General features: G+C 45.6%; 1 long non-coding RNA gene across 1 annotated transcript in view; it reads left to right on the top strand.

Moving 5' to 3' along the window:
• Positions 1–26,819, top strand: part of LOC132250620 (uncharacterized) — a 40,461-nt gene extending 13,642 nt beyond the window's left edge. Inside the window, exons 2-4 of the long non-coding RNA XR_009462212.1 lie at positions 11,301–11,449; positions 15,109–15,319; positions 25,713–26,819. This is a non-coding gene — a long non-coding RNA (uncharacterized LOC132250620). The remainder of the gene's footprint in view (positions 1–11,300; positions 11,450–15,108; positions 15,320–25,712) is intronic.
• Positions 26,820–27,461: the final 642 nt, after the last annotated feature.

The following is a 27,461-nucleotide window of genomic DNA, read 5'->3' as shown; positions in this document are numbered from 1 at the left end:
AGAAAGGTGTTTGGTTTGCTTCAGCTGCTTGGGTCTTTGCTGACTAGCATTTCTAGTTCTCTGGGACATATCCCTTTTATGTTTTGTACATAAAAATCTAAATACATTTTAAAAATGATGTTTATGTCTCCAGAAAATGGTAGAATTATTTTAGTAATTATCTACTTTATAGATTCGTAAATTTAAAGGCCAGAAGGGACTACTAGGATCTCATCTCCATCACAGTCTAGGTGAGAAGATTTAATCTGGAGAACCCTGCATCCAGCTCAAAATTTCTGGCTGAGATAAAGCAGAGCTTTTTAGAAAGAGATGCCCAATGGATCTACACATTCATTAATGTGCTGTAATTATGGTGCATTAAGTTTAGTATCTAATGATAGGTACTAACTTAATGTGCCATAATCAGCGCTACTGTGCATTAATGCAGTTGAACAGGTTTTTAGTGTTGTTAATGCGCAGTATATTTATTCTACTACACAGTAGCACATTAACATGAGTTTTTCCCACCATGCTAATGCACAGTAGAATTAGTCTTTTGTACATTAAGCATCTCATGTAGACGTGTCTAATATAGCCCTGACCTTCTCTCTGCTCTTAGAGATTGGGTGCTAAGTCATGTAATGAGAGACTGTTGAATCAAAGCAAAGCAAATCTAGAAGCACTCTGCTATCTAATCCAGCTACTGCGGATAGCCATTGTCATCTGAGACTCTGATCACCTATGTCAACCAAATCACAAGGGCTGGGTAGTGGGGGGGGGTCCAGGCAGTTCTCACCAGCAGGGAGAGCTGGTCCTCACCACCATTTACCCCTGAGGCTCACTGGTCTTTACCATTGCTACTCACTGCTCTGCACTACCACCACTGCTCCTCTTCTAGTCATTTATGCAACATAGCTCTTTTAGCATGGGGTGGGGGGAGTGTTCAGAGGGAAAAGATGAGTGAGAGGAAAGGAGGAGGATGGTTTGGAAGGAGCAGAAGACTGATGCTGCCCTATTACTTTGTGCATGGCTTTGGGAGGTGAGTGTGAAAGATGGAGAGAGTGCCAAAAGAATGCAGTGGCAGAGGCAGGGTGTGAGTGGGGGATGCAGGTCTTTGTGTGAGTTGGTTGGAACCTGATGAGAGGGGAGACACAGTGGTTGTGGAGAGAATCTGCAAGACAGTATGGGTGATCTACAGAAAGAGGCAAGAAGGGTGATCACAGTCAGATGGGAAGGGACTAGGTGAGAGGGACTGACAGTGTGTCAGGGAGGAAGATGCTGGGAGGCTGGTGGGAGAGAGATGACTGGGAGATTTTTTCCCAGAGGTGCAGAGGAGGCAAAAGGAGAATGTGAGTTTATGGGGCATAAGTAAGGATGGAACTAAGGAAAAGTCAGAGGGAAAGGGTGAAAGGGGAAGGGGAGTTCGAGGGGAAAGGGGACAATGAGGAAGAGATGTGGTGGGGATGGAGGACTGGCATGGTAGCCAGATTGGTCGGCAGGAGGGCTACAAGGCAGTTGGGGAATTGGGTCTGTCCTGGAAGAGAGTGGGTGGAGGGACCCCGAACCAAAAGGGAAGGTTCCTGGGAACAGAATACCCAGAAAAGAGGAAATAAACACAAAGTTAAAGCAAAGAAGCTACTTACCGACAGCAGGAGCCACGGAGCAGCTAAAACGGAGAAAGAAACCAGCGCAGCTAGTCAGCCACATCCTTACCCAGCTGAAGCCGGCTGATGATGTCACCAGCAATCACCGGCCAGTGGGGATAAAACCAGCTGCCAGTGGAAACAAGGGTGGAGAAGGAGCAGACCCGAGTAGGACACAACCACAGGGTGTCCCTCGGGAGGCTTTTGGAGAGGGAGGGCAACAGCCCAAAAAGTTAAAGGAGTCTCTAGGCACTGACCCTGGCAGCGGCGGCGAGGAACAGCTCAACAGAGAGAGAGACGAGCCAAAAGCAGCCCCTGCAGCCAACAAAAGCAGCAAAGACAAAGGGAACAGAAAGGTGGATGCAGCGACCCACACTGCAACAGGTGGGAGTATTGGGGCCAGTGGGGAGGTGGAGGAATCCCTCCCTTTAGGAGAGTCCTGGCAGGAGCAGCATGAAGGGTTGCGAAGAGGCAAGATACCTATCCTGATTACAGGGAGCGACTAGGCATATACAAAGGGGCCGCCAGGCACCTGAATAGTGACGCCACAGGAGGGAGAGAAGTGGAGAAGGACCGTACTCCAGGAAGAGGCAGATAAAGTGGGAGAGACGACCTGAGCAGGAGGACACGGACATTTGGCCCCGCATAGGGGTCCCCTCATAGAAAGTCCTTAGGGAACGAGGCACCTGGCACCCTGACGTAAGGGGCCAGGAAAGGGGCCATGCAGATTCCCCACAATAGAACAGAGTATTATTTTGTGTTTCTCTTTGGCATTTCCCCGTTTGAAGGGGTTGAGGGTCAAATAACCCAGGTTGGGTTGAATGAAGCGGCTTTAAGAACCGGTACCAAAGATGAGGAGGGATTCGGAAGGCTCCACAACCATGCAAGAGTGAGGGTGTGGCCAGAAAAACCTTGTGATCCATCAATGTGGCATGAAATCGGGGTGTAGGGGTGGCGGAGCCCCACAAGTGACCATCATGCAGACCTTGTGCTGCGGGAGGACCCTGAGTATTCACCTCAACACTGAGAAACATTCAAAGTCATGGCAGGCAAGGTCAGGGAAGACCACTCGAGGAGCAAACATCTACTCAGCAGTACTGGAGTCACTAAGGCATACACCACCAACTACTCGAACCAAGGCTGCACATGACTGGGCGTTCGAGGCCCGACAGTCACAGGGTCTTAAATCAAATAATATCATTGGAGGTGGAAAAGCCATGCCACTGGTCAAGCCATGCAACTACCAACAAGGTACAATAAGCTTTATGGAGAATCAGTGCCACAGTAAAATGAATGTGTGTAACAGAGCAGGTCATCTGATTAGAAGTCAGCTGAGGTGCTAAGTCAGTGAGCAGAAAATCAGTTGCCCTTGGTCAAGTAAGCAGGTAGAAAAGAATTAAATTATGAAAGAGGCAGCTGGCACTGACCTCCTAAACTAATTTAGTAGTGAGTTTTGCAGTCAGTCGGGGAATGAGTTGGAGAAAGGCAGATAAAAGTAGTAAGAAATCAGCAGAAGCATGGGTTTACCAAGTGATGATCTTCCCTGGAAGAAGAATGTCCCCTTCCTTGCTCACTTCATTAGGAACTGCTGCCCAGCACATGCTTTAGGTTGGATGGGATGGTGACTGTGCGGTAGGGCAAATACTTAGAACTGAAGCCATCTCCTCAAGGTTTCTGTTTGCTGACACTACTGTACTGATGGAGCCCTGTTTTGTCACACCATGTTGGTCTTTTAAATTTGGAAGGGGGAAGGCACTATAGCCCAGGTGCAGAGGTGCTGTGGCTTAGTTAGTTAAAGCACCTCTCTAGTAAACAGGAGATCCTGGATTCAAATCCTAGCAGCACCTTCGGGGATCATTTTTATCAGTAGTAGAGTTTCTGCCTACCACGTGGGAGATCTGAGTTCAAGTCCAGCTGGGTCAAGCAGGAGAAATTCTTGTTGGAGTGGAAGGGGTCATTAGGCTGCTGTGCGCATTCAGTGGTAGACTTTTGGTCTACTATGTGGGAGACCTGGGTTCAATTCCCAGCTAATATACCATGACCTTTCTCTCTCCTACCTTGGGGGTCTTCAAGCAGAGGCTGGGTAGATATTTGGCTGGGATGTTATAACCCCATCACTTATTCCTGCCTGGGGCAGGGGGTTGTACCTGACGATCTGTTTAGGTTTCTTCTGACCCTAAGCACTTTGAAACTGTAAGGGTGCCTTGATTTCTTGTTTTAATTCCACATCTCACTTTTCACACCAGTCTTCTAACATTTCCCACCCATTCTGGAACTTAACTATATATCCTCTGCTCCAGACACATAGTACATGTGTCAGTGCTGTCCTTAGGTCTCAGAATGACAGGGCTGAGACCCATTTGCTTGTGGGCTCCACTTAACTATAGGTTCCACTTCAGTACAAGGGGCTGGGAACTACAATAATTGAGTTATCTTCCTCTTGTGTAACTTTGGGCACGTGCATTATTCTCTCCATGCCTCTATTCAACCATCAATAAATAGAATGTAGAAAGATTTTCTATCCCACCAGGGTGTTGCGAAGCTTAATTAATATTTGTAGTGTGCTCTAAACCCCTCAGCTGGAAGGTGCTAGAAAATAGCAAAGTATTTTAATTAATAGAATAAAATCCCTTCTCCCTAAGACACAGATGGCTGTCTCCTCTCCTTGTAACATATGGGCCTGATATTTGAAGATGATGAAGATCGTTAAAGGTGCCCAAAAGCAGGGAGCTTTAAAATGCATCCTGTGGCCACACTCATCTCAAACAAAACGTGACTATTCATTTTCCTAAATAATCTGCTGTAGCTCCATCAAAAGTTATGGGCTGGCTGCAGAAATCTCCAGGTAAGATCTTGTGGCCTGTGCTGTACAAGAGGTCACTAGGGTACCATGTGCTCTTCAAGTCTTTGACCCTAAGACCACAGGATGAATACACCATAGGTTCCAGTAAGCAGTGCTCCAGTTCTCTTGCAATGAGTCAGACCACTTTGTTTGATGGAACTTGTGGACTTGCATTTATTGGATGTGCATTTTCATATATATTAAATAATGATTTAATAAATACAAGTAATGTTAATAGATAGATAAACAATCACTATAATGTTGTTATCAACTTCCATAAGCAACAGCCTACTTTGTCAGATACTATGAATGAACTTGCAGAGAGCAGGGGTACTAAATAGAGAGGAATAAAGTCATTTAAATTCCAAAGATAAAGGGGAAAAAAGATAGGGGTAGGGAACATTACTGAAAAAGACACAGGTGGGATTCATAGATATTAGGGTCAGAAGGGACCTCAGTAGGTCATCAAGTCCAACCCCCTGCCCCAGGCAGGAAAGAGCATGGGGGTCAAATGACCCCAGCCAAGTGCTTGTCCAGTCTCCTCTTGAAGACCCCCAAGGTAGGGGAGAGCACCACCTCCCTTGGAAGCCCATTCCAGATTCTGGCAATCCTTACTGTGAAGAAGTTCTTCCTGATGTCCAACCTAAATCTGCTCTCTGCCAGTTTCTGGCCATTATTTCTAGTTACTCCAAGGGGTGCCTTGGTAAACAGAGCATCTCCTACTCCTTGCTGTCCCCCACAATGAATTTGTAGATGGCCACAAGATCCCCTCTCAGCCTTCTCTTGTGGAGGCTGAAGAGATTCAATATCTCCTCGTACGGCCTTACCTGCAGGCCCCTAACCATACAAGTGGCCCTCCTCTGGACCCTCTCAAGGTTATCCACATCCCTTTTGAAGAGCAGTGCCCAAAACTGGATGCAGTACTGCAGCTGTGGCCTCACCATTAAGGCATAGAGGGGAAGTATCACCTCCCTAGGCCTGTTTGTGATCCACCTGCTAATGCATGATAAAGTACAGTTAGCTTTACTGTTTACTTCATCACATTGACAACTCGTGTTCATTTTGGAGTCAGCTATGACTCCGAGATCCATTTCTGCTACAGTGCTGCTGAGAGGTCATCCCCTAGCCTGTACGTGTGTTGGTGATTCTCCCTAGGTGCAGTTCTATGCATTTGTCCTTGTTGAATTGCAACCTATTCTGCTCTGCCCATTTCTCCAACCTATCCAGATCCACCTAGATTTGTTCCCTGCCCACTAGTGTGTTTACTTTACCCAATAATTTGGTGTCATCAAAAGGGATAAACAAAGAAGTTAACCCACAGAAGGACATAAGGGCTATGAAAGGTAGTCCCAGTACTGGAAACAACAAACTGCATTGCAATGTACAGGAAATGTGTCCAAAACTCTCTCCAAGCTTATAGATGTTTGGCCACCTCAGGAACAGCAGTTTCTACAGAAATGCCCACCACCACAAGTGGCTCACTCATTAGCAGGTTTGCTCTACAGGGAAACAAAGGGTTGGCTGTCCAGTGAAGACTTCCCATTCCCAAATCTGGTGAAGGTTCCTCCAGGAGGAGGCACACGGGTGGGTAGTGACTAAAATAAATAGAGATCTGCTAAAGAAAAGTGCTCTAGGTATTATTAGAACACTATTAGTGGCATTATTAGTTGTTCTAATATGCTGCCCAGTGGTGAATCTTAAGCTTGAAGCTCAAGTATTAGCCAATAGCATATTGTGTGCTCAGTTGTAACATTAAGAGTTTTCAATTAATGCTGTGTCGGCTAATCATATAAAACATCCAATCAGGAAACAGAAACAGTACTATGTAGCTGACATAAGCAAAATAATGCCAGCTTCAAAGCTAGACTATGGGAATAGTTATAAAGATTTTGCACGCTGTTCACACAGGGAAAATTAGAAAAATGTTCAATTTTGCAAAAACAGTTACATTAATTTGCAAGAGAAAGGAGACACTGAAAGCAACAAAGAAAGGGTGTGTTATAGATTCCTCACTAGTCTTCTGTAGTTTCATTGGCTGCCAATCTGCCATCATGCACTGGTAACAAATTTACTAAATTTTTTTCTCGCCAAATTTTGAAATTTCTGACCTGAAAACCCCAGTTCAGGAATGTATGCAAACACAAACTTAACTAAGCCTTTGTGAAGGAGCTTTTTTTCCCCTTTCTAAAAAGAACAATCCCAATCTTTTCAATATCTCACACAGAAGTCTCCCCAAGCTTCTAATCACTTTTGTCATCCAAATATAAATTCCTCCTATCTCTGGGGTATATTTATGCAAAGTCTGAATAGAATAAAATGAAATATTACAGGAGAGACTGTGCCATTTATAGAGCAGCTTTGCAATATTTTTGAAATTCTTTTCTATTCTTTTCTTTCTACCTCTTAACATTTTGTTACCACTGCTATACAGAGGTTTCCCAGGTGTATCAACAGCAATTCCAAGGTCTTTATTTTATTTAAGTGGTTGTAGCTAATTTAGAGCCAAGCCACCATGTGGCCAGACAGATGATATTATTCCTCCTAATGTTCAATAATTTGCATTTGTCAATGCTGTCACCATGCTGCTGTTCACCTAGCTGGGTCAGGTCCCTCTGAAGTTTCTCACCATCATTTTGACTAACCTCAATAATTCTTTTCCAGCTCATTAATAATGATGATGTTAAACTACATCTGTCTTAGCAAAGAGCCATCAGGCACCTCATTCATGTGTGCCTGGTTTTGTTCTCCTGTATATTACACTGGCAGCACTGTTCCTCCTCTGTTGTTCTTACTAGCAATACTGTGGAATGGATAGGAGCTGTACTGAGTGGCATTGGTGTGAAATTGCTTATAACTGAGCCATGCCTTGGACAGCTCTACAAATGGCCCTAATTTGCACTAGATTTGCCTCTGGTTCAGTCCTTTCCTTATTCATACAAATACTGTCATTCAACATCTTTCTCTTTCAGAACCCTTTAGCCCTGAACCGTTTATTAGAATTAAACTAACAGTAGTCCTGTGGCGTACAATCCAAAAAGTATCTGTAGAGGCAGCTTGTGCTTTCCATGTTGATGGTCACTGTTCATGATGACTGGATTGCTATGCTCCTCTGACTGAGAGCGTGCTCTGTTTTTGCTTGGAAAAACTCTTTGCTTCACCCATTTCTTTCCCTTTCACCTGCTGGAACAATTGCAGACAAAAGATAAGCTCATCTTGTGCTGAAGCCACAATTTCAGATAGCTGCTGCCATCTGCAGAGTAAGTTTGGCATTAGCAAAGGCATCTAAAGAAAGATGAGAGCAGGCAGCATTGGAACTGGGCTAATGTCAGGTGATGCAGAAAATTTCTGCCTGGTCCATAGACAAAGCAGAGAATGTAACCAGAAAATCTTCAGTCCTAAAGGAGTATGCAGGTACCTATAGTCATAGAGAAATCAGAATGGGATGTTTGTATCAGGGCTGACAAGCCAGGCAATTGACTGGTCAAATATCGTCAACTGACTAATCAATTGACTGCATAGTTTTGACTGGTAAAAGATTATAGCAAATTTACCAAAAAAAACCCCCCCAAAACCCAAACCCTACCTTTTTGCAGTTTTCTTGACAAAAATGTATTTTTTTTAAATTTTTTTACACAATTCTTAATCGGAAATTTGTGCTTTTTCTGTGTATTATTTGGACATGTTGGCAACTTTTTACAATTTTTGACCAATAGTTGACCAGTCAAATACTCAACCCTAGTGTCAGTATATGGTATACCCCTCAGCACCTATTCCCCTCTCTGCATGGCATATTTCTGTTTAACCATGCACTGTACATCATGCTGTAGTGTAGATGAAGAGCCCCATCCTTCCCCATAGTTCTCCATTAGCAGGTGCTAAAAAATATTTAGCGTACAGAGGATGGCAGCCATGCACGTTCACATGCATCGTTAAAGTTACTGAAGTTGTCCGAGGTCAGACCCCAGCCCACAAGATTCAGATTTCAGTAGGTTTGGATTATGAGCAAGCTAACACATGAAGTATGGAAGGCAGCCCTAAACTGTCCTGGGCATTAATCTTTGATTTGCCACTTACATTTTGCATAGCCTCAAGCATCTCTCTTAATTACTCTGGGCCTCAATGTCCTCTATTTAATGGATGAAACCGGTATCCCTCTGTCACAGGGGCAGGTGCATGTGCCTGTGTTAATCAGCACAGCTGGCTTTAAATAGTTTTTGTTTGGTTTCCCCTCCATAAAATTTCCATTTTCCAGCAATGTATTTTCCAACAAAACGCCAAATAATTCTATTCAAAATCATGCTGTGATGATATGCTGGAGTTGTAGTCTGGGTGTCTTATTCTCCCATTCTCTTCTGTGGACTAGGCTTTCTGGTTAGACACATTTCCCATGAGGCACTCCTGCCAATAAGAAATAGGCTAGTGTTCTCCTCAGATTCAGATTCGGCCAATTTGGGGGACAGTGATTCAAATCACTGTCCCGAATTGATTCAGTCAAATCATATTTGGAGATGCAGCTGCTGCCAAATCTCCGAATCTCTGAATCAGCCAGGCCCATCCCCCGCCTGCTCTCCCAGCCCAGCAATGGCTGTCCCGCCCACCCCAGCTCCCAGCACTTGGAAAAAAACAACTCCCCGCACTCACCAGGTGCTGCATGCTGCATGGGGGGGCTCTGCACGAGCCCCCCAGCCCCCCCACAGCTGCCCTGCCCACCCCAGCTCCGACCCTTTAAGAAAAAAAAAATGAGAAAACCCCCCGACTCACCACTCCAGCCTGGCAGAGGGCAATCTGCACTGCCCCCCGCTGCCCCACACTATGTGGGGGGCTCTGCATGAGCCCTGAAGCCCGAGGCTGCTGCAGGAGCAGGTGAGTCCCGGGGCTTTTCTCATTTTCTTTTTTTCTTAAAGGGCCAGAGCTGGGGCGGGCAGGGCAGGTCAGCCATGGTGGGGACTGGGGGCGTGGGGGGGAGGGGTGTCAGGGGGCTTGTGGTAGAGCCCCCCGCGCAGTGTAGGGCAGTGGGGGGCAGCAGGGATCCCCCCTGCCCAGCAGCACCCAGTGAGCCTGGGCTTTTTTTTAAAGCACCGGGAGCTGGGCCGGGCAGGGCACCCACCAAATCAGGCCAAATCTCTGAATTGATTCAGTACCCAAAGCTTCGCACAGCCCTACTAATAAAGGTTGGGAAAGTGGTGCATCAATCCACCCAGAGAGACCAACCCATGCAAGAGAATGGGAGCATCAGGTACCTGATGTGCAGCTCCCACAAAGCACTGCAGCACCATTTTGAATAATAATATTTTAAATTCTGGCTAAAATATGTTGCTGAACTACATTTTACATATGTGTAGAAGGGAAAACCTATTTTCCATCCAGCCTTACTGATTACCCTGACAAAAACACTCAGTAGCACAAGGTAGGAGGATGGTGCCAGCACCATTTTACAAACATGAAACCCTGGCTCCTATGACACATTTCTAATCAGAATAGTAAGACTTGGGTTTCTTAATGAAATATTTAAAATTTCTGTGGAAAACTGACATTTTTTTTCCCCAATAAAGGAAAAAAATCTTGTTTGGACAAAAAACAAATTTTCCAGTGAAAAACAGCTTCTCAACAAACCCCAGTAAAAAGTAAAAAGTCATTTAAGGCAAAGAAGCCTGAAGTTCCCTCTTAAGTGAAGAGAACTGTTGCACTCACACTGTTCCTGCTCATCTGCCTAATTTGGAAAAGTGCTATAGAGAGGTGAGGAGCTAGTGAAACTATCAGGGTTGTACAGAAACAAGGCATGAGAGGGAGATAAGGACATTTCTGTTGAGACTTTGACAATCTTGGCTGGCTCTGAGCTCAAAAGTCTAATGTGCTCCAAAGGTACAGAAGACTTGAATCCTGACTGTCCCAACATGCAACTAACTTGCACGATCAGAACAAAGGAGCATGATACAAAAATGTTTTGTATTTTTTTTATTGCGACTTTATTGTGATTACACAACTCTGAGCATGACAAAACCTCTACTGCTTACTGCTTATGGCTCTGCTGTGCTTGAGAAGCTTAGGAATCTTCTCTCTTAATACTGGCCCCATCATTTTACAGGGAAGTCCAGGTCATCTGGCCAGGTGGTAATTACCAGAATCACTTTCCTTTGCTGTTTTGAAAAATCTTGTCACAGTTTCTCGTTCCCAACCATTCATCACCTCCCCAGCTTTCCATGACTTTCAAAAATGCCTGTCCGTGATTCAGTAGGATTGCTAGCTAATCCCTTTTGTTCACAGGAATTTATGTTACCAAGACCAGCTGATTTAGTAATGGGAACAGGACTTTCATAGATGGAAACTGTGGCTGCAAAGTTGACTGAAGTTCATTTCCAACTCTAGTTTATTTGGTACAGTACAATATCTCCCTTCTGTCCTAAGTGCAGATTCATGCTGATTTGCAACCCAGGCCTATCCATCCCACTGTGATATAGGTTTGACCTTTCCATGATAGGATATTCTTAAAGTTTTGACCTTTGAAGAAATAAACATAGATAGCTCCCAGATGGAACCACTGGTCCATGTAGCATAAATGTCCCTAGCCACAGTCTAACAGATACTCTACTGCAAAAAAGACAGAACGATCTCTTGTTCAGCAAAACCAACCCCAGGCAGGAGATATATTATGGATTGGCACAAAGAGGAGGACAATGAAGAAAACAAGCTGGCCCCTCAGATTCAAAACCTAGAGGAAGCAGCTAGCAAAGCAGTCTAGTTGTGATGAGGGCCATGTCAAGACCTGGGAGAGGTTTTTGCTAATACTGGTCATGATTTTTAAATGTGGTTTTGGGTTTTTTTTATTAACATTTCAGAGGCAGCCATTCATGGCACAGGGGTCTCCCCTGATGAAGAGAGACAGCAATGTCAACCATGGATTTGCACTGTGATAAGAAGTGGAACTGCAGAGTAGGCCAAGTTTCAGGAGGAACCTAACTCGATGCAATACCAAGCACTCAGGAATGTAAGTTGGAGACGCACTGCTGACATAAACTACTATCATTTATATTGTCAAAATGCAAAGGAGTTTCAGTCATGGACCAGAACTTGACTGGGCTAGGCACTGTACAAAACCAGAGCAAACAGTCCCTGCCCAAAGCATTTAGGGCATTTTTACACATGCTCCAGGAGGCATGGGGGAGGGGAGGGGGCTTTAATTGGCAAGCCACACTAATTAAAAGCACCCAAGCATCACATGTATCAGCGTCCCCTGTGCTGAAAAATGGCAGCAGGGTGCTTTGAACAAAAGCTCATTGAACTAGCTTTAGTTCAAAGTGCCCTGTTGCCATTTTTCAGTGCAGGGACACTGATACACGTGACGCTAGAGTCTGCTAGAGTAGCATGCTGGATTTTCAGTGCATCAGAGCCAGCTCCCTACACATCTATAGGAGCCCTAGACTCTGCACTTAGCCTGTCATTTTGGCCTCTCTACGTGTTTGATAAAGAGCTGCCAGCCATATCAGTAATGGCTAATGAATCAGGATATACCAGGCAAACATACCAAAATGAGAAGTTCTAAGTGAAATCGTACATCTCCTCAAAGCAAGCATGTAAAACATCTTGTGGGGAAAGGTTTGGAATGTATAGCCAGTGGGGGTATTTCTCAGTTCTGAACTGAGTTTGGATGCTTCAAGGGATTGGGATCATTGACATTAACAGCAGATAGAGACAAGGTGTTTAAGAAAGCTTCAAACTGCTACAACAAAAAGAAGATACTAGATGTCCAAGATGAGACCTGGAAGTAGAAAAGGTTAAGTTGCTGTGGACTACTACTATTTTCCCAGACACCCCTAAGGCCTATGAGTCTATGTAGCATCCAGAAAGGAGCTTAAACTAGAAAGCTCAGATTGAGAACCCAAATTTTCCCAAAGAGCTTGGAATTTAGATTTGGATTTTTGCTTCTACTTGCTCTAGCAAGGAAGCTTTGGCCTCTTCTCTTTCACTTGTGCCTATACACATCAGAGACATTTCTGTTTGGTCAATAACTCCCAAACATGGATGATTTAAGTGGAATATAAACTTGGGGACTTACAGGTAAGAAATGAGAGCTTGGTGGTGCCTGCAAAAGGAAGCTCCTCAGTTATATTTGCACACAGACCCAAAGGACAGGGGCACCTCTTGACTGAGCCATAGCACTCCACTGAATCCAGCTTCAGAGACCCTGGCAGGCTCCCTATTACTAAGTCAGACAAATGCTACTAATGTGCCCTAATTACATCAAATAAGCTTGTGTTAATTATTGTCAAGTGGCAACAACAGAAGGTCAACACGCATGCGTTCTGGGAAAACAACAACCATATCTAATTGAGTGGCTCATGATGGGATGACTGAGGGCTACAGCATATCATCTTTGCCGAATGTAACAGGCAGGTAATTACTCAAGCCCTTTCAGTAACATAATTGTCTTGCTGTTGTGTCTGAGTGTGTGCTTCATTCAGGGCTGTGGATGGTGCCAAATTATCCTGCCTCAGCAGAAACATCCTGACAGCATACAAAACACTTCTGAGATAGGGAATTTGGCAAGAACAGGAACTGAGAAGGAGCAGAACTGAGTTAAGACGGGGGCCAAGGAGGTGCCATCTTTGTGAAGGTTTGGGAGGGGGGACTCTAGCGGTGAAGGTTGAATGAGGAGATGAAGGTGATGAGAGGGGTGGGTAAAGTATTTGGATAGGACCTCAGCAAGGGAGGAAGCAGCAGGAAATTGGAAGGTGAGAAGGAGAAAGCCAGGTGTCTGAGTTTCAGAGTTGACAGCAAGAAAAGGTCAAGAGGAGCAGGGGGGGGGAGGCTGTAACAACAGGGTGTGGGAGAGGCACTCGAACATGGCTGGAGTGTGTGGGACTCAAAAAAACAACACAGAATGTGCTAAAGAGGTAGGAACTGGAGGAGGCGGCTTTCCAGAGCCCAGCATGACCACACAGCTCTCCATAGCTCTTCCCACACTTAGGAGGGGAAGTAATAGTAGAAGTTGCTATGAACAAGCATCACGATAGAGGCAATGACAGAGGCAAACAACATTGCAGTGAGGGCTCTAAGGTGGTGGGAGCAAGAGAACAGTAGAATCGGTGCTGTGTACACTGCTTCCTGGCTTCTCCCTATTTCCCTTGGGTTTAACACTTAAATCAAAGATGCAACTTCTGCTCATCTAGACAGACATGACTTAGCTAGCCCAAGAGCTAATAACAACATACCTATGGCAATACAGGGTTCAGACAGATTGCAAGATCTATCTGGAACCTCGGGTAGGTATTTGGATGATTTTGCAGCCCATACTGAACTCTCGGCTCCCCTGGCTATTTTACCACCTTGAAGCAAATAAGTTAGTTTAAAGCTAGCTGGGGTATGTCTATGAGCTGGAATCATGCCACTGACTATAACATAGACAAACTTATTGGCAGCTTCTCTGCTGGCCCTCTATTGATGTACCTCTATGTCTACCATGATTAGCTGGGGTAACAGAGATTCCTGCACACTCACAATCATCTCTTCCCTGTTGGCATCTTCTGCGTAGCTGCCACTGTCTCAATCCTGCTGACAAGGAAAGAAAAAGGCTGCTGACTGGCACATACTCAGGCAAAGTGTGGAGAAGAAGTGCAGAATCTGCTGTATGTTCTGCAGAACATAGGATGACCCAAGAAGTAGAATATAGTCCTAGGGCAGCACTATGTATGAAGGACCATTTTCACTGGAGCCTGTAGCTCAGTCTGCATTGGAGGCTGCTTGGCCTGTGAAGTGTGTGCAACTGGAGAGAGGAAAAAATAAGTGGATAACCAAGCCTACACATCCTCACCTCACCAGGGCACTTAAGGCACAAAGGGATCCAGGCCTCTTCAAGCACCTCAGCTCAGCAGCTCAGCCAGCAAAGGGATGAGAATGAGAATAAAAAAGGTAATGGCTGTTGTCACATCAATAACAGGTAGAGGACCAGTATCTGCAAATTAGGAGTCCAAGCATAAGCATACCTCTTGGAACAACCTGAACATGTTGCCATCTGATTAAAAAAAAAAAGAAGCCATGTCCTTTTATCACTGCAGGGCTCACACTTCACTGGTGATTAGTTTGCTTTTCTCTTTTCTGATCATCTAAATGAATCTTCAAACAGGACAGGAACAATATCCCCTGCTCCTTACCAACACAACTCATTTTTTATTACATTGCTGTTGTAAACGGCTTGTTATGAGGCTTATTTGCCCACAGAAAAGGAAAGACCTTAAGTATATATGTGTTCAAAGGTGAAATTCATCCTTGTGCAGAAGGCTGGCATGAAGTCAAGGTGCCCCTTCAGCCACTTCATAGTCATAGTGTTCACGAGTATGATGGACTTTCATTAACCCCTAGAATCAGACTGGGGAATGGACCATTCATAGGGTGCAGGTAAAACCTGTGTGAATGGGAACTAATTTTTCACAGCAAATGTGTACCCTTTCATTGACTAAATAGCAGGCACAGAAGCAACCGAGGACATCACAATAGCAGGAGAAGGGGATGTGCTGTCTTTTCAAAGACAGTGCCTTGTTTTTCAAAGCACTGGTCATTGCATAAAGTGGTGAAGAAACCCATAGCTGATGTATCTGTAGGAATCCTTGTTTTTAAATGTTCCTTGTTTTTTTAATTTTCTTCCCACAGTGTAGGGGAAGGTAGCACCAGGGGAACAGCTTGAAATCTGACACTAAACTTCAAGGAGCTTGTACGGTTTTGAAACCCAGCTACATACCTGATATCCTGATGTCTGAAACACCTAAATTATGCAAGAAGCAAGTGCCATAGAGTTGGCTGCTTCCCTGCTCCTTTGCCATCTTCTGAAATCAAATATCAAGAGTGAGATACTGCCAAGATGGTGAGTAGCACTGTGCCTCATAAATGAGCAAGCTGGGCTTAAGAAAAAGAACAGGAATGAGTGATCTGCCAGTATAGGACAGTGTTCCAAGTAGTAAACAGTGCACCACACAGTGTAAAGAAAGAAGTAAACTAATGGTGAAAAATATGAGCTAAAAGTTGTTAGGGAAGGAACAGCCAATTGCTCCAAGCAAGTTCAGCTACTACTAAGTATGATTCTTGGCACTTCCCATTCATTGTTATTTGCTTTGTACCATTATAGTTCAGAAACCTGGTGATGTGAAGAAACTACTCATCAGAAAGTAGTTAAAAGTTCCTAACTAACTTTTAACATCTTCCAGATTGCCATGGTGCAAAATGGGTAGTACAAGCCACATATTGTTTCTAAAACACCTATTTTTCTTTTTGTATTGCAGGTGGTTAACATATAGTTATAAAATCATATTAAATAATTGATGTGCCAACCCTTAAATCATGGCTCAGCTTCCAACTAAAGTCAAAGGCAAAACTCCCAATGATCAACTCTGAAATCTTTTAGGAGTGAGAATTTTTTGTCTGCTCCTACCCCAATCCATTACATGTTGTAGTAGGATTGGAGTGCTGCCATCACTGTGGTCTAACATCTATTCCAACCAAGAATTTGTCCAAAAAAAGAAGTCACCAAAAAACCCCTTATTGGACAGTTGTCTAACCTAGTCTTAAAAGCCTCCAGCAAAGGTAGATTCCACAATTTCCCAAGATAATCTACATTGGCATTGAACTATCCTAAAAATTGGAAAAAGTTCTTCCTAACATCTAACCTCAATCTTTTTGTTGAAATTAATCATTTTACTTCCTGCGCTATCCCCAACTGACACAAGACACACAGCCAATCAGTTCAGAGGCACAGCTGGACCCAATCAGGCAGCTCCTGGTAGGCCATAAACTTAATGCAAGGATCCCTAATATCCCTTAATAATTTATTAGAATAATGCTTAGTCTCAGTTAAACTCAAAGTTACACTGAGGTAGGTGCTGAATATAATCAGCCAGTGGCCTTCACTGCCACAGGATGTTATGGAGGCCAATAATATAACCAGATTCCAAAAAGGACTAGATACATTTATGGAGGATGGGTCCTTTAGGGGATATTAATCATAGTGGTTAGGGATGTGACTTACTGCTGGTGATGAAGAAGGTATGGTAAGTGAAGGATCACTCTACACATGTCCTGTTTCTAATATCCTTCCTTAAACTAGCAGTGGCCAATCATTTTGGCTGGCATGCCACAAGTTAAGTTTCATCCCCACCCTGAGTGCTGCTTGAATCCCTGCCCCTCAAGGTATACATGATAGAGTTTGTGCCCTGGGTCACTGAAATGTAGGCAGGGCAGGGAGCTTGAGCCTCTGGCCCCCTGGAGTGGAGCAGGGACAAGATGCTTCTGCTAAGAGCCAGGTTAACCCTTCCATGGTCCTGCCACCACTGCAGTTGTATGGTTATCAAGGATCCAAAGCCCTGAATTTGGTGGTAGTTTAAGGCCAGAGAAAGGTTAACCTGACTCTTGGTGGTGACCCTGACACCTCCTCTCACAGCAGTGTCCTGCCTCATGCCATCAGAGATTCAAGCCCCACCTCACCTTCATTCTCGCCTCTCCCTTTCCTGAGCACCCACGGTCTGCATGCCACACACAGTAGCTGTCAATGCCATTTGTGACATGCATGCTGCGATTTCATTATTTCATAGTTGTTAAACACTGGAAGGGACCTTACAGATCATCGGGTCCAGCCCCCCTGTACTTGAGCAAGAAAGACTGCTGGGTTCAAATGACCCCAGCAAGATTGGCAATCCCTGCTCTAAAGCACCCACTTCTTGCCACAGTCAGAAGTGGAATATTGGGCTAGATAATCTTCATCATAAAGCTTTTATTTTTCTGATTGCAGAAAATTAAGTCCACATTAGGGAAGAGTGTTCAGGAAAACACAGGCAGGCACAGCAAACAGTCCCTTCATAAAAATCCACTTGATATCTGTTCTTTATATCCCATCAGTTCTCTCTCCATTTCTCATCAGGGAAGATGCAAAAGTAGACCCCCAATGTCCATTGTCACTGCCATGCACTGCAGCGAGGGGTCCAGGGCCTTAGGGGCCCAGCAGGCGGGTACTTGTGACGCTTGGAGTGGAATTAGGCACGGACGCTTATCGGTTGCAAAGCAAGATAGTTTATTTACGCCGTCAAGGTGGTGAATGACGGACGTCAGAGATACTCAGTTAGTTACAGCTTAGAGTTCATTAGGTCGGTCTGCAGATGTATATAGGGGCCGGCGGTCGGCAGGTTACAGCTTATTGAGCATGCAGGGGAGGGTACGTCAGGGAGGTCGCGATGGGAAGACGTTGACAAGTGATCAGATTGTCAAGTTACTCTTATACATATGTTCAGAGGTCTCCGCTTTTGCGGAAGTGTAAGCGGGTTTTGTTTGTATAATAACCAATTGTTTCACGCCACGTCATAAATTTAATTAGAATCGCCAATTATATAGCGGTCTCCGCTAGGGTTTTCTTGCAGGGCTACTCCCTGTTTTCTTTGACCAATTATAATGATTTATGTAAAGCACAGAAGGCTAAAGTTTCGTTTCTTGTTAATGACACAGCTATAAATCTCTTTTGTTGGCATGCACAGCAAAGAAGGCTGTTACCAGCAAGGGCTTCTTTTTAACCCTTAGTTGACTTCAGTGCGGAGTGAAAATGCTTTGAATGGTTTCTCTTGCTAGTGGCATGGGCACTGCTTAATTGGGATGTGACATCCATATTTACAACAATCACAAATATTGTCCAGCAAAATCTAATGAGCCAAAGTCAATAAAAATCAATGGAAGTAGTTGCCTCCATAAAACGTTTGTTTCCTGCCTTTTTAACTGAAATCCATTCAAGTTTCTCTGCAGTAAGTATTCTGTAGTAGAAGTGTTCTTAGAAGAACACTTCATTCCTTTGATTGTATCAAGGAATGATATGCTGAAGGTTCATTTCTGTCATCCCAAGGGAATGAATAAGCAAAGTCCCTATGCCACCCAGCAGCTAAGGAGCAGCAAAATATATTTTATTATATGTAGATTTTTATTATAAGGAAAGCAGGCCAAGTTTCTGTATTATGTGTAATGTTTAGTGTAATGATAATTAAAAGTTTGTAGATACGTTAGGAGAGTGACTACAGACAATAAAATCTGAACTGCATAGAGCAGCTGGACAATTCACTGCTTCCACTTAACTCCAGCTTCCCGACTGTTAGGACTGAGGGCTTGACAGGAGTCAAAGCAGCCTGCATTGGCTCCAGCCATGCCTTATCAGCTGCAGGCAGCTGAGCCCAGAATATAAGCCCATTTCTCTCATTTCATTTTAGCTACTCAAGATTGTACAAACTTGTAATGATTCTAGGGTCTCTGGCTGCTTTCAAGGCTTGTCAGTCTGCCTCCTAAATTGTCTTCACTCCCAGCTCCTTGGTTCTTAATTTGGTATCTAGTCATGTTTACCAGTCTTCCTCTCCAGGTTCAAGATGAAAATACAGCCCCCAGGGCAGATCACCCATGCTCTGGTTCCTAACAGCAACTCTCTAGAAAAATATTATATGGGCATTCAAGTGGCCAATTACACTCCAAGTGGAGAACAGAGAATCAAAGAGGTCAGAGATGAAAGTGACCTATTAAATCACATCTAGCCCTTACATCATAGGATTCTTCTCCAAGGCATTTCATTGTTGAAGTCAAATACCACTGACTATTTCCTGACTATTTTTGAAAGCTGCATTTTTCAAATGACCCATTTTCAATGGGCTTATCAAAAAGCCTCATTGTTTTTCCTGTATCCTAGTTGAGTATGGGACACTAAGCTAGATGCTAAGAAATACTGTTTTGTACCCATAGTTCTGCTACTCATAGGCTATGTGGACTTTCCTAAAAGATCAGGGCCAACATTGCCAAAAGTGACTGTCGATTTGGGGCTTTGTGGTTCTAGAATGCCTGTTTTTGTTGTACCATAGGTATTTAAAGCAAAAACCCTGAAGTGAAAGGTCTGCCTATTAGGCCTCGGCAAAGCAGCTAGTATTTGCTTCGGATTTGGATTCGGCTGATTTGGGGGACAGCGATTCAATTTGGTGATTCAAAACACCATCCTGAATTGATTCAGCCAAATCTCAGAATCACACTGGCCCCATCCCCTGCCTGCCCCAGCTCCTGGCACTTTGAAAAAAAAAAGCCCTGACTCACCGTGCTCAAACTTTTTTATCTGAATCCATAGCACCATAGGTCTTAACCACTCTGTTTGGGCACCTGGGAAAAAGAGGCACCAAAAATATGAGTCTGAATCTTGCTGAGATTTACTTAATCCATCTTGAAAGCAAAGACCACACTATCTTTTCCATAAGGAAAGGGAGCTTACTGGGTTAAAGGTAGCATAAAAGTGCTTAGGGCTAGAAATCTGAACACCAAACTCCCATTGATCCTCCCATACCTTTGAGGATCTAGGCTGCAGGAGCCGAAAGCCCAGATTCAAGGAAAGACTTTAAATGCCCCAGTCCAAGCCCCTGAGTGGCTACCTGTTCCCTGGATGTATCTCCCTGGCTAACCTAGAAGTCCTGTAGGCATCTATACTTCTGGTTCTGCACAAGTCCAAAACCTTTGCCTTGTGGGGAGCTATGTACTTGTCTGGGACCTGGTCTAGCTGCTGGTTACCACAGACTCGCTGTGTGCATGTGCTGCACCCACCAACCACTTTGGGCCCCAACAAAGTGCATTTGACTGAAAATGGTGCGAACTCCTTGAGATGGACAAGGGCACATGCCAGAAGAAAGTTATCCTCCTGCTGTTGAATTTGTGATGCACACTGGTATAGCTACACAATATCATATCCTTCCTAAGGACAATAATGATTGACTGATGTATACATGACTTCATTTCTGACACAAACTCTACATCACTATCACTGGTTATATGCACTGGTTTGTGAGCTTGAAAGAAAAAAGGGAAAGACTATGTGGGTGCATCTATACATTCATTAATGCACATTTAATTTAGTACTGACCTACTGAAGTACTAACTAAATGAGCAGTAACTAAGTTACTGCACAGTAGCACCAGCACACAGTTATTTTGTGAGGCTTACTGTGCATTAACCTAATAACACTGCGCAGTAGCATATTAGCACAGTTTTAGAACATCGTGCTACTGAGCAGTGTTCTTAGGCTAATGTGTAGTAAGCATCTTGTGTAGATGCACCCTGTGGTGGCTATTAAACTACTGCCTAATAGAAATGGAGTGATGGTCTCATTAAAGGGATGGCAAAATATGATAGACATGAGGCTTCTCTGGGATGGCTTATCAAAGGGTAGGCTAGGCTTGTTTCCCTTACAATTGAGCTGTGACACGGGGATGCTCATTCTAAGTGAAAACATGCAGAGGGATGGATTGATTGATGAAGCTCAGGGGGCAGCACTAAATCAGCATAGCCCATAAAACCAGGTGGATCAGTCTGTGAAGTGTCTTGGAGCAGCTGTTAAGGCTCTTCTGGTTGTCATGGCAATATGTTTGGTTTCACCTGCAATCTGCACTGGGTGACTAAGAATTAAGTGGACTCTAATTTTATCATCAGGGTTCATTAGGTTAATTAAATGTTGAGGACAAGCTCTGTTAATCAGTGTTGGGATGGGAGAGTGCATTGAGCAGGGCTCAGGGAACTGTTCTGACACAGTGCTGCTAATAATGCTAAATCTAATTTCATACAGTGGGTCACCCCAACAACAGAAAGATGATTAACACATCTCATGGCATCTTCTGATCTGCTGTGTAACTTTGAGAAATTGCCTTCTTTGCTTCTAAGTTGTATTGGAATAGGAGCTTCAGGACAAATGGTGTTACACACACCTAGAGCATGCTTGAGAATGAGGGAAAGGTCTGTGCACGATGCCATAAGCTGGGCCTCCTTACCCACCTGCCATCCATTTCTGAGAAGGAAAACACAGACCTAATAGTCTGGATGCCTTTCATGCAGTAGTCATTGGTGGTGTAAGAATGGGAAGGCAAGCACCTCAAGAAAGAGAGGTAGGATGGGACATCTATACATACATAAATCTTTGCAGAACTGGGTTACAGGACTAAATAATCCAAGTCATGTGCTCCTTCAGGATGGTCTCTGGAACTTGCTAGTGCCTCCATTACCTGTGGATGCATACAAAGTCACACACATACTAAGTCAACTTAAAATAAGGTGACTTAATTTAAGCCACATTGGAGCATACAGATGTACAGCTCCTTGACATGGTGGCAGCTGTCTTGTGTCAACTTAAGTAATATGACTCAAGATAATACACCTTGGAGGTGTATTATTTTGTGCCACATTTAAGTCAACTCTGATTCACATACCTGTGTACACTCTGACAGCTAAGTCAACTTTAAAAAGTTAAGTTGGCTTAACTGTCAGAAACTTAGCACGTGTGTACGCACCTTGTGTGGCCAAGTCTTACAGTATTGATTAAAGTTGCAGCCCAAGGAGTGACTTGATTATGTGAAAATTTAAGATTAAAAAAAGCAAATTCTAAAAAAAACCCCCTAGGACTCATAAAGGCTGAGAAACCAAATAATCATGCTTTCTCACACCCCAGCCCCCCAGCATACATACAGCAGATGTAAAGAACAGTCATTGACTTAAAAAACTTTGGGGACCCTTTTTTTTAAAAGCCTCTTCATTGGAGGGAGTAGGGCAGATGGGGGGAGGAGGTGAAGGGGCTTGATTCATGAATTTTGAATATCTGAGTGGAGGTGCTATTAGCATCCTAAACTTGGGCAGATTCAGTGTTCTTCCCACAGCATGCCAGCCCATGTACTCTCAATACATCTGCCAGCTATGCACTAGAGAAGTGAAATGGGTCATAAACCCCAAAACACCTTTATCCATGCACAACAAATGAGGGAGAAATATCAGCCATTTGATGGATGCCGCTTTGGCATCATTACACTGGAGTGCGCTCCAGTGCTGTATTAAGGCAAGATAATGATTCTGGAAGCTGATAAGCAATTGCCCATAGTAATATATTACTGGATTTAATGATCTAATGTCATTTGAAAAGGGATTTGCATTTTCATATGTCTGAAAAGAAGATTAGAGATGCCACCTTCAAAAAAAGCTATTATATGCTTATTCCCAATTTCTCATTCCCCAGGCAGGGACAGCCTCTCCACTGTTCTCTCTACACAAAGAGTGACTTTGAAATATGAAATTGCTTTGACTACAAATTAGTTCATATAAAGCACAGTCTGCTCAACTCAAAGGTTTCCTGGGTGGTGAAAAATTTAGGTCTCTAAACAGGCAGGCAGGGAGGTCTCACAGATTGGAGGCAACAGAGGAGAAGAGAGTCATGGTTGATCACAACCCGCTGGTGTCATGTAGCCATGAAAAAGGTTAATGCAATGCTAGGCTGTATTAGGCAATATATTTATAGTAGACACAGGGAAGTGTTTGTACCATTGTACAAGGCACTAGTGCAATCTCATTTACAATATTGTACAGAGTTCTAGTGCAAAAGCAAGATATGAAATTGATAGGCCAGGTTGGGGAGCACCTTCGAAACTGGCACAAGGGTCAGTGGCCACTGCTGCATATGACTTGTCTGAATTGGTGGGGCTGGAACACATGTGCCCACAGAACCTTAAAATTTAGTTAGAATAAGTGTCCTAAGAGCTATCAGTGCAGAGCCATTAGCTGATGAATGTGTGGCCGGTAGGCCTGGTTCCAAGAAGAGGCTCCAGCATGGGTCCAGGAGGAGGAGCTTCTGCAGGGACAGGAGCTTCCAGAAATGTCAAGAGAATAATGCCAAGTAGGAGCAGACAGCAACCCTAGTGCACTCACCTCAGAGAAGCCTGAAGTGGTACATTTCCCAGGTGATAAGAAGGGACCATGGATGTTACCCTTTACTGGAGGAAAAGGCTGATTTCTCATTTTACCAGAGAAACCTGTGGATTTTGAGTTTTGCAAACAACTCTCCACAGGCTGGCAGAGTTCCAGCCTGTAAAGGGCTGGGGGAGTGGGAGGAGGGTGGTCAGGCAGGGGACATCATGTGCGTGTATATACACATGGCCACTAGGCAGCCTGGAAACCAGCTCCCGCAGGTAAGTGGAGGGGGGAGGATTGAGGCCCCCATAGGGAGGGAAGGAGGGAGTTGGGCAGGGCTGGAGATGCTGCCCAGCTGAGCAGTGTGTGCAGCTTGGGGCCCAGGGCTGCAATGCACAGCTGCACGGCCCCAGTGGGGAGTGGGACGGGGCCTGCTGTGGGCCTGGGCTCCCTGCCCTGCTGCCCTATCCTGGAGCCTCCGCAACCCAGCAGGTGTGACCTGGCACTGCAGGGAACAACAGGGTTGCATGGGGATCTCCTTGCCACTGTAAGCTCTGAACTGCACTAGCGAAGTGTCCCCTGCCTATGCAGCAGCAGTAGGGGTAGTGGCACAGAGTTGTGCCCCTTACTGCTGCAGGGCACACAGAGGATGCCTCACCAGGGCACCACAGAGCTAGCAGTGGCAAGGAGATCCCTGAGTGGCCCCGCTATTCCCTGCAGCTCCAGGTCACATCCACGGGGCTGCAGACGCCCTGAGGGAGGGCAGCAGAGCAGGAACCTGAGCCCGCCGGCAGGAGCCCACAGTCCACCCCGCCCCTACCCCACACACAGATCTGGGGGACACAGATTCCCCCTGCCCCCCACACGAGTGCACGCAGTGGCAGTGAGCTGTGTCCCTCCTCAAGCCTGCAGCAGGCAGCAAGGGAAGATCTGGGCTCTGCTCTGCTGCAGCAGACGCCACCTCCTACCAGGGGCAGGGGATGTGGATCCAGGTCCTTGGCCCCATAGCCCTGGCAGCTGGGGGCCCCCTCTGGTGGGGCTGTGGGTGGCAAGGGGCTGTTGGGGGAGGGGGGGGGGAAGTGAGGGACACCAGCAGGGCCAGGGGATTGTGGGAGGGAGTGAGGGGCCTTTTATTTTAGTTACGGATTCTGGAGTTTTTATCAGAGAATTGGGGGCGGGGGGGTGGTATCAGAGAATTTGTGATTTTTTTATCAGAGAGAACCAGGATCCCTGGTGATAAGACACAAGTGACCAGACCACTCAAGGCGTAAGTTCCAGGACCTGAGATTGAGCTGTGGTAGAGTATCCTACTATCTATGCAGCCTGGGGCAGGGGCACCTTAGAATTATGGAATTACCTGTGTGGTAGAGCCTCTGAAAGCAAAGGAGTCCCCAGCTCACCTAGGGAATACACTGTACTGGCAGAAGAGCTTGCATTCCAATTGTCAATGCATGTCTTGGTGAGTCCTCATGAGAGCAACATCAGCTGATTCCTGGTGGGAGCAAAAGGCTCAAGTAAACAGCGTAGCATTCCAGGGCTGATGTGGGTTTTTCTCACACTTTCATCAAATCTTGTTCATAGGGAGAGACATAACATATTGGAAACTTCATCTAAGGCAATGCCTCTTTTAGTACAGAAGTCCAAATTCCTGTATAGATGTTTTGTGCATCAGGAATCCTGCTTGGTATGTGCAGATGGGATATTGGCAGATTTATTTTGACATATTGCATGGGAACAATACTGGGTTGGAACCCATGAAGGGCATGGATCAGGCCTGGATGCTTGGTTGTATACATGTGAAGGAAGGGAGAAAAGGCAATGCAAAGAGAGGGGCTGGGAGGAAAGAAGAGGGTTGTCTTCCTTCTGCCTGTACCAAGAAGGAGCAGGACACCTCATCAGTGTCTATGAACATGTACATGAGCTGGAAATGGAAAGTTCTCCCTTCCTCTCAAGCTATGAGGTGTAAGGCACATCGTTTCAAGTATACGCCTGTTGAGGCCAGATTCAGTAGCTAGGGAAGCTGTGGTGGTTCTCTCTCATCAGGAAACCTTGAATCAGTGCAAGAAGAGGACCCTGTCCTGCAGGGAAAGAAAAACAAGGGCTTCCCTCCCCCTGCAAGAGAGAAAAAGGGAACAGAATATGTGTGCTGCCTTGGGATATGGGCAAAGGAGAGGGCATGACAGTGGAAGGGAGTCTCTGCATCCCTTCCCAACCGATTCTGGGGAAACAGTTCAGCAGTTGTTGCTGATGATACTAGGTTCCAGTTGCAGGGTGTGTGGATATTCCCGATGTCTAACCACCCAGCAATCTCTACAGGAGAGCACTGTGTGCCACAAGCCTGGGACTGATCCATGAAGCTAGAAGGAGTAGAAGTTCCTTCTTGAAAGGAAGCTTCAAGGCATGCCCTGGGGATGAAGTCCCCTACTTTGTTCCCCTCTTCTGAGGGAGGGGAGCAGATGTAAAGAAAAATACCTATGTTATTGTCATGAATATGATGTGTTCCCGTTTTAACACCAGTGTTCTGTTTGTTACATGAATCCTAACAGCTAACTCCTGCCGAAGCTTCCTCCATGTCCACTAGAAGTGAGGCCATTCTTTAAATGACCTGGAACTTAATGAAAATACAGCAGTTGCTTTTTAAAGTCTTGATTGTGCTGTGCCCAGTGACTCTGGCTCAGGAGGCAGGAGGGAGACTTCAGGAGAGCAACTTGAAACAAAGAACTTGGAAACCAATGAAGATGCAGGCCCTAATGCTGGGAGAAGAAAACACTGGAATTGCTTTCTGTAGCAGGGGATTGGGCACAGAACACACACTGGGAAATGCAGCGTCCAGAAAAGCCTTTCCCAGCCTGCCTACCTGGGTTGTAAACTAAGAAGATGGTGAGTCAGGCTAGGAATAGGGCACAGCTGGGGAACCTGGCATGCAGCAGCCACAAGGCATGGTGAGTGCACCTGCCTGGCTTCAAACGCCTGCTCATGTGCTGCCTTGGCCCAAACTGTAGACAGCGTACGTTCCCTGGTTTCGTGGATCCCACGAGGTGGGCTTCGGTTGTTCCTCTGGCCTCCCCCAAGCTCGCCTGCCATGACTTTGAATGTTACACCAGTGGGGCGGGGGGTAGCCTCGAAGGACCTCTCAGGGGTGACCACTTCACTCACTGGATGTTCGTGGGGATCCACCTCCCCTACACCCCAACCTTACACCAGCCTCTGGCCGGACGCCTGGTGTTGAAATGGCCACCCTTCCAGTGTGGATGTTCCTCCTAAGTGCTTTATGGTATCATTGCTTCTTTGTGCCTTAGACGGTATCCCCCACGCTCCTTGGGGAAGGATGGTCGGTCAACTTAGGCCCTAGGCCTGGAACCCCCTTGAGCCGGTCGGCTCTATTTCTGGAGCTGGTGGGGGTGCCCCTGTTGGCCAGGGGTAAAGAAAATAAAACAAAGAAAAGCAGAAAAAGAAAAAACCCAAAATGGCCTTCTAGTCCAGTGACCTATTGTCTGGCTCTCCCAGCCCTTCTGCCCATGCTTGGCAGTGCTCCTTCAACACTGGTCCCTCGGGGTTCCCCTTCCCTTTCTGCCCCCAGCCCGGCTCCCTGACCTGGTACCTGGGAGCGACCGGGCGGGGAAACTCCTGTTCCCTCTGGCTTGTCTTCAGCCTCTCCCTCCGGGTCACCATACCCTTCATTCCGTTGTTCAGTGACTCCACCGCTATGCTTCCCCAGCGGTATTAGGGACGAGTCACCCCAGATGTTCCTCCCCTTTTGGGGCTCGATCTTGGCACCCCGGGTGAAAAGATTCTTTGCAGCCTCTGCTGCCGCCCACCGTCCGCGTGGTCCCTGATCGTGCTGGCTCCATCCATTGCCGGCGTGGAGAGCCTCCGCCTCCTCACTCGCTCTCCCCGCCTTTCTGCCGGGGGCTGCTCTTATCCCTGCCAGCTGGTGCGTCCCCGTGACCTCACCCACCGGCTTTAATTGTATAAAGGCACGGCTTGTAAACCGCATGGGCTTTTTTCCTTGTCCCTCCCGTGTCACTCCTCCTGCAGGTAAGTGGTTGTTTTGTGTTTCCTTCTTTATTTTCATGTTTTTTTCCATGCTGAGCCTCGCAAGCAGGGCTTCCTGGTCCCTTCTCTTGCTATCCCCAGGACAGTGAGCAAATTCAGGGGTGACAAGAACAGAGAACCATGCTGTTGGCTAATACCTCTGCCACCAGAGGGCCCTAGCTCTCGCCCTCAGTACGCTTGCGTATAGAAAGTAGCTGGGTTTATTTGCCCTAACATTCCAGACTTTTCCCACCTGGCCT

Source organism: Alligator mississippiensis, chromosome 5, assembly GCF_030867095.1.
Source record: "Alligator mississippiensis isolate rAllMis1 chromosome 5, rAllMis1, whole genome shotgun sequence".
Classification (NCBI taxonomy): domain Eukaryota; kingdom Metazoa; phylum Chordata; order Crocodylia; family Alligatoridae; genus Alligator; species Alligator mississippiensis.
Note: the sequence above shows the minus strand (reverse complement) of the source record. Positions and strands in the feature narration are given on the sequence as shown.